The 6,946-nt window shown below is 42.2% G+C and overlaps 1 pseudogene; it reads right to left on the reverse strand.

Annotated features, from left to right (window-relative positions):
- Positions 1-1,356: 1,356 nt before the first annotated feature.
- On the reverse strand, positions 1,357-4,948 carry LOC138087788 (IQ domain-containing protein F5-like; annotated as a pseudogene).
- Positions 4,949-6,946: the final 1,998 nt, after the last annotated feature.

Raw genomic sequence — 6,946 nt, forward strand, 5'->3', positions numbered from 1 at the left:
TGACCAGTTCATCTATTCCTCATGCAGTTGTTTCAGGAATGGATGATGACCGCCTATGGCTTTGTTCTGCTGACCAGCTGAACTAGGCAAAGGATAAAATTCCACATCTGGCTCTCAGGCGACCAATCCATGATTACATTCTCACTCAGACCATTCAAATTCTAGATGAGGCAACAAGAGCAAAGCACTGAGATGGGAGGGTGCTGGGTTTATTTGATAGTAACAGAGCCACCAGGGAAGGTACTGAGAGAGTGAGAAGGCCAAGGCCAGGCTGTGTGGGCTTCTGTTGTCCCCAGGTGGGTGGTGGGGGGGTAGTTTGGGAATTGGTCTAAATTGAAGGGAAATGCTCTTTGACTGAAAGAAATAACACTGTTAAAATGGCCATGCTACCCAAAGAAAACCACAGATTTAATGGATTCTTTATGGAACTGAGCCACCAGGGAAGCCCAGATTTAACTTACCCACGTAATTTTTCACAGAACTGGAATATATAATCCTAAAATTTATATGGAACCATAAAAGACTGAGAATAAATCCTGAGGAAAAAGAACAAAGCAGGAAGCATAACCCTGCCAGACCTCAGATAATACTATGAAGCTACAGTAATCCAAACAACATGGTACTGAGACAAAAACAGACTTATAAAAAAAAACAAAAACAGACTTATGGATCAAGAGAACCAAACAGATAGCCCATGATCAATTAATCACCTATGGTCAATTAATCTTCAACAAAGGAGGTGAGAATACATAATGGGGAAAAGACAGTCTCTTCAGCAAGTGCTGTTGGGAAGCTGTACAGCCCCATGTAAATTAATGAAGTTAGAATACACCCTCTCACCTACACACACACAAAAACCTACAAATGGCTTAAAGACGTAAATATAAGACAAGACACCATAAAACTCCTAGAATGGAATATAGGCAAAATATTCTCCAACATAAATCATATCAATGTTTTCCTCAGTCAGTCTCCTAAGGCAACAGAAGTAAAAGCAAAAATAAACAAAAGGGACCTAATCATCTACAAGCTTTTGCACAGCAAAGGAAACCATTAACAAAATGAAAACAGAAAACTATAGACCACACTATGAAGGAGTTTCCCTGGAGTTGGCTGACTTGGCAGCCCTGCAACCCCATCTCTCCTACTCACGGCAGCCACTGCTAATTAATCACGGACCCCACCCATCCAGTCCTCGGCTCTTAGAATCCTCCTTCATATGGGACCCCAGATAACCTCAGAGCTGACCTGTGAGATACCCAGTACCTGCCATCATTTACTTTGACCCTTCACTGAGACAGGACCTCCGGAAGCTTGTCTGACAGAGACCTTGCGACAGTGTTGGAGCCGACCTGATCAGTTCTTTATTGGGAAGGGGATGCAGTCCGTAATCCGACAGATGTGTGATCCCAGAAAGATCTCAAGCTCAAGTCCTAGCTGGCTTGCTGTGAGTTCATAGCTGCCCCTAAAAATGCCACGGGTATGGCAATTATGCCAGCGCCAGTAGACTTGGATGATGCGGACAGCGTGGAGCAAACGGCAGTAACGAACCCGGACGCGCCACATGCGAACCCAGGACTGTAGCCTGACCACTGCCCATTTTTCCCGAGCATAATACTGCAGCATAGCCCGTCGTTTCTTCTCCAGCAGCTCTGCCAGCTTCTGTTTCCACCAGTATTGAATAACACATGCTCTGAGAGCTGCATGCAGTAGCGTCCTGCGTACCAGGGTGCCCCGCCACCAGGCCTGGATTCTTATTGCTTGCAGCTCATTGCTTATAACCACCTTTTCGGGTGGTTTTGGGTTTTTTGTCCGGGGCGGAGGCTACAAGGAAAAAGAAAGGACACTCAGAAAATGTTCCCAACCCACCTCAGCCCTGGCATGAGCTAGGAAGGGGTCTGGATATTTTGTCAACAATGGTCAATTCCCCAGCAGTTCCTGAGCATTGAGTAGGCCACTGGCTGGAGCCAGAAGACCAGACAGGTACCCTGTCTCCACCACTCTTGATTAACAGACACATCACAGCTGAACATGGAGTCTCACAGTCCTCATTTGTTGCTTGGGGGCACACCTGCCCTAGCTGTCACCTGGTTCCTTGGGCTTGTTTGGCCAGTCTAGAACAAGAACACCACCATCTATGGATCAAAGGATTATTCTGTTGCACCCCAGGCCTGATACCTACTTGGGAAGCATATCACTTCCCTTCAGACCGCACTCACAGGCTGGAGAAGGGGCATCCTTCGCTCTCCTTTCATGCCTGACACCAGCTCCAATGCACAACCTGCTGGCTTCTCTGTCAAATCACGGGATTAGATGCTTGCCTGTCCTGCTCATTTATTCCTCACTTTCACTTCTTTTGGTTCTCACATCTTGAACTTCAGTTAACACATATATATGCACTCATGTAAACATACACGCACTCCCACACAATTCTAGACTTGGGTTTCTAACACCCAGTTGTGGATGTGACTGGTGATGGAAGTAAAGTCTGATGCTGTAAAGAACAATATTGCATAGGAACCTGGAATGTTAGGTCCATGAATCAAGGAAAACTGGAAGTGGTCAAACAGGAGATGGCAAGGGTGAACATCGATCGACATTATAGGAACAGTGAACTAAAATGGACTGGAATGTGCGAATTTAATTCAGATGACCATTATATCTACTGTGGGCAAGAATCCCTTAGAAGAAATGGAGTAGACCTCATAGTCAACAAGAGTCCAAAATGCAGTACTTAGGTGCAATCTCAAAAATGATCGAATGATCTCTGTTTGTTTCCAAGGCAAACCATTCAATATTACAGTAATCCAAGTCTATGCCTAGACCACTAATGCCGATGAAGCTGAAGTTGAATGGTTCTATGATGACCTACAAGACCTTCTAGAACTAACACCAAAAAAAGATGTCCTTTTCATCATAGGGGACTGGAATGCATAAGTAGGAAGTCAAGAGATACCTGGAGTAAAAGGCAAGTTTGACTTTGGAGCACAAAATGAAGCAGGGCAAAGGCTAACAGAATTTTGCCAAGAGAACACATTGGTCATAGCAAACACCCTCTTCCAACAGCACATGAGAAGACTCTACACATGAATATCACCAGATGGTCAATACAGAAATCAGACTGAGAAGTGAAAGGCAAAGGAGAAAAAGAAAGAGATATCTGTATGAATTCAGAGTTCCAAAGAACAGCAAGGAGAGATAAGAAAGCCTTCCTCAGGGATCAATGCAAAGAAATAGAGGAAAACAATAGAATGTGAAAGACTAGAGAGCTCTTCAAGAAAATTAGAGATACCAAGGGAACATTTCATGCAAAGATGGGCTCAATAAAGGACAGAAATGGTAGGGACCTAACAGAAGCAAAATATATTAAGAGGTGACAAGAATACACAGAAGACCTATACAAAAAAGATCTTCACGACCCAGATAACCATGATGGTGTGATCACTCACTTACAGCCAGACATCCTGGAATCCAAAGTCAGGTGGGCCTTAGGAAGCATCACTAGGAACAAAGCTAGTGGAGGTGATGGAATACCAGCTGAGCTATTTTAAGTCCTAAAAGATGATGCTATGAAAGTGCTGCACTCAATATGTCAGCAAATTTGGAAAACTCAGCAGTGGCCATAGGACTGAAAATGGTCAGTTTTCATTCTAATCCCAAAGAAGGGCAATGCCAAAGAATGCTTAACTACCCCACAATTGCACTCATCTCACATGCCAGCAAAGTAATGCTCAAAATTCTCCAAGCCATGTTTCAATAGTACATGAACCAAGAACTTTCAGATGTTCAAGCTGGATTTAGAAAAGGCAGAGGAACCAGACATCAAATTGCCAATTTCTGTTTGATCACAGAAAAAGCAAGAGAATCCCAGAAAAAACAACTACTTCTGCTTTACTGACTATGCCAAAGCCTTTGACTGTGTGGATCATAACAAACTGTGGAACATTCTTAAAGAGATGGGAATACCAGACCACGTTGCTTGCCTCCTGAGAAATTTTTATGCCGGTCAAGAAGCAACCGCTAGAACCAGACACAAACAACAGACTGGTTCCAAATTGGGAAATGAGTACATGAAGGCTATATATTGTCACCCTGCTATTTAACTTCCATGCAGAGTACATCATGTGAAATGCTGGGCTGGATAAAGCATAAGCTGGAATCAAGATTGCCAGGAAAATATCAATAACCTCAGATATGCAGATGACACCACCCTTATGAAAGAATGCAAAGAGGAACTGAAGAGCCTCTGATGAAAGTGAAAGGGGAAAGTGAAAAAGCTGACTTAAAACTCAACCTTCAGAAAACTAAGATCATGGCATCTAGTCCCATCACTTCATGGGAAATAGATGGGGAAACAGTGGAAACAGAGACAGACTTAATTTTCTTGGGCTCCAAAATCACCGCAGATGGTGACTGCAGCCATAAAATTAGAAGACGCTTGCTCCAAAGAAAAGCTATGACCGATCTAGACAGCATATTAAAAAGCAGACATTACTTTGCTGACAAAGGTCCTTCTAGTCAAAGCTATGCTTTATCCAGTAGTCATGTATGGACGTAAGAATGAAAGTGAAAGTTGCTCAGTCATGTCCGACTCTTTATGACCCCATGGATTATTCAATCCATGGAATTCTCCAGGCCAGAATACTGGAATGGGTAGCCTTTCCCTTCTCCAGGGGATCTTCCCAACCCAGGGATCAAATCCAGGTTTCCCGCATCACAGGCAGATTCTTTACCAGCTTTGCTACAAGGGTGACAAATTCCCTGATCATCCCATGCTATGGGCCACAGAGAAAGAAAATTGTCACCTCTGGGTGACTTTAGTTAGATGCAGTGCAGGTTTGGTTCCCCTTCAACTTTGAGAACCTCTATTGGCCTACCTGTTCTGGAGGTGATTCAGGTTTTTCGTTCTCCTCTTCCTGCCTCGCTTCATGTAGTAATATGGTTTCATCAACGTTTTCTATTACAATTTGACAAACGTGGCCATCCTTCTGTAATCAGAGTTTAGAGGGGAAAGATAAGAGTAGGTTGCTCTCTGTAAATTAGGTGCTGAGTCTACCACATGCTCAACCTCTTGCCTTGCCCAGAAACCCTATATGTAGGACTTGTATCCTTAACAACTGTGAAATCCACCTTTCCCTGACTGAAACTTCAGGTAGACTGGCACTCTTTCTTACACAAAATCGAATGCCCATGACTTGGAAATAGATGGTTCAAATCCCTCAAGTCTGCAATCCCTTAAGTTTCCCATAGTTAGGAGTTAGATGGTTCCATTGCTCTCAGGTCTGTACTCTTCCAGCCACATCTCAGGCTGGAAGAAGGGAAGACAGGAATGATGTCATAAGGGCACCTATGACTCAGGCATCAAAATGGTTCCCAACCATTGAGCCCTTTTTGTGAAAACATGTAAGTTCTGTCCATTCTTAATGCTATAAATGGCCAAAATGGCCGAATACTGAAAATATTGGCCCACTGGTGCACAAAGCTGTACAAAGTTCATCATTTCATGCCCGTTGATAAAAACATACATTTGAGACAATTTAAATATTCATCAACAGGGAATTCAATTGCATGGATTTCAGTTCAATCAAACAATGGAAGCAAATAATATACAGAAAGAATGAGTTAGGAGCAAAATCTTAAGTGTTTTACAAAAGATGTACTATGACTAAGAAGCACATGAAATGATGCCCAGTATCATTATTCATGATGGAAATAAATTTAGAACCACAATGAGATATTTTTTAGACACTCTAGAGAATGGCTGAAGTAAAAGACTGCTGCTGCTACTGCTAAGTCGCTTCAGTTGTGTCCGACTCTGTGCAACCCAATAGACGGCAGCCCACCAGGCTCCCCCAGTCCCTGGGACTCTCCAGACAAGAACACTGGAGTGAGCTGCCATTTCCTTCTCCAATGCGTGAAAGTGAAGTTGCTCAGTCGTGTCCGAAAGTGAGAGACAGTGACAATCAAATACTGATGAGAATGTACAGTAATTGAATCTCTTATATACTGTTGGTGCTTAGGTATAAAACAGTATAAATACTATGGAAAATGGTTTGGCAGTTTCTAATATATTTAAACATATCTCCACTCTATAACTCAGCAATTCCACCCCCAGGTATTTACACAAGAAAAATGCAAACATGTTTTCTACAAAGGATTTGTCCAAGAATGTTCATAGCAAGTTTATTCAAATAGGTCAAAATTGGAAACTATTGAAATGTTTACCAAAACTGACTAGAGAAAGCAACTTTAGTATATTTACATAATGAAATACACAGTGTTAAAAGTGAACAAATCACTGAAACACACAATAACATAGGTGAATCTCAAAAACATACTAAATGAAAGAAGCCAGACAAACTATTTACAGAATGATTCATTTATTCAAAATTTTAAAATAACCAAACTTAAACTATAGGTGAAATGATTCCAGATAAAGATTATACCTAGAGTAGAGTTATAAGATATATTGCTTGCAAACAACACACACACACACACAAAACAAACAAAGAAAAATGTGCTCTGTCATATTCTTGGTGGTGCTTACTGGGGAATACAGAACTGTGAAAACTTACCCAAATCATCTATTAAGAAGTGCTTAAGAGGAAAGATCAAGATGGTGGAAGAGTAGAATGTGGAGTTCACCTTCTCCCCACAGATACATCAAAAATATATATACACGTGGAACAACTCTTTTGGAACATCTACTAAACACTGACAGAAGACCTCAGACCTCCAAAAGGGCAAGATAATCTCAACATAACTGCACTGGACAAAAGAAAAAAGAAGAAAAGAGAAAGGAATCTAGACAGGATCTGTACCCTTGGGAGGGGGTTGTGAAAGCGGAAAGATTTTCAAACACTGGTAAGTCCCCCTCACTAGCAGGGGGATCAGCCATGACAGAGGAGCTCTGGAGCTTCAGGGGAGAGGGTGGCAACAGGTTTGC

This window comes from Capricornis sumatraensis, chromosome 10 (genome assembly GCF_032405125.1).
Source record: "Capricornis sumatraensis isolate serow.1 chromosome 10, serow.2, whole genome shotgun sequence".
Lineage (NCBI taxonomy): Eukaryota > Metazoa > Chordata > Mammalia > Artiodactyla > Bovidae > Capricornis > Capricornis sumatraensis.